Source organism: Emiliania huxleyi (assembly GCF_000372725.1).
Source record: "Emiliania huxleyi CCMP1516 unplaced genomic scaffold EMIHUscaffold_115, whole genome shotgun sequence".
Lineage (NCBI taxonomy): Eukaryota > Haptophyta > Isochrysidales > Noelaerhabdaceae > Emiliania > Emiliania huxleyi.
The window spans coordinates 385,806-387,069 of record NW_005201493.1 but is presented as its reverse complement, the minus strand read 5'-3'; positions in this window follow the sequence as shown (position 1 = coordinate 387,069).

The window sequence follows — 1,264 nt, the reverse complement described above, 5'->3', positions numbered from 1 at the left end:
GGGGTAGGGTACCATGGCACCCCGCCTGGTACCATACCTCCACAGTACCGAACCCTGGGCGAGCTGCTCGAGCCGCTCGCGGACGAGGAGCGGTCGCGGTACGAGCTGAGCGAGACGCAGTGGCGACAGGTCCGCGTACTTTAGTTTTCATTCGTTCTCATTCATTCCTTCCTTCCTTCCTTCCTTCCTTCCTACACGAGCTGAGCGGTGTTGCGGTGGCGGCAGGCCCTCTCAGTCTCTCTTGCATCTCGGCTGATCTCGCCACCACAGCCCCTCTCTCGCCTCCCACAGCCAACTCATGCATCTCGGCTGATCTCGCCACCACAGCCCCTCTCTCGCCTCCCACGGCCAACTCGTGCATCTCGGCTGATCTCGCCACCACAGCCCCTCTCTCGCCTCCCACGGCCAACTCATGCATCTCGGCTGATCTCGCCACCACAGCCCCTCTCTCGCCTCCCACGGCCAACTCTTGCATCTCGGCTGATCTCGCCACCACAGCCCCTCTCTCGCCTCCCACGGCCAACTCATGCATCTCGGCTGATCTCGCCACCACAGCCCCTCTCTCGCCTCCCACGGCCAACTCATGCATCTCGGCTGATCTCGCCACCACAGCCCCTCTCTCGCCTCCCACGGCCACTCGCGCCTCTCTCGATCACCTCTCTCCTCACACGCACGCACACACCTCGCTCTCTTCCCCCTCCCCCTCTCTCTCTCTGCATCTCGGCCGCCCTCTCCGAGAGCGGACGCCTCATCTCGGGCAATCTCGCGCGCGAGATAGCAATCTCGAGCAATCTCGCGGCGGCCCAGGTCCGATCGTCGCTTGAGTGGCGCACCAACCCGCAGTGGCGGCTCGCCCAGCTCGGCGGCGCCGCGCGCACGCTGCGCGGCTCGTACCTCCTAGAAGCGGAAGATCTCCCCCCTCTCTCCCCGTATCTCCACAGATCTCCCCGTATCTCGCCGCCCTGGACGCGGAAGATCTCCCCATATCTCCCCGCATCTCCACCATACCTCGCGCCCTAGAAGCGGAAGACGTGCTCTCTTGTCTTCCCAACCCACGGCTCTCGAGGGGAGGCGCACTCAACTGCATCCGTGCCCCCTCGCATTCACGCGGTCCTCTAGACACTATATATATCCTCTAGACACGGCACAGCACCGTCTTCCTGCCCCCGAGGCTAGTGCCTTCGCCGCGTAGGCCCCGCACCTCCCTTCTCTGCTACCGCACCACCCAAGGAGCTGAACCCACACTGGATTCGAGACTCTGGAG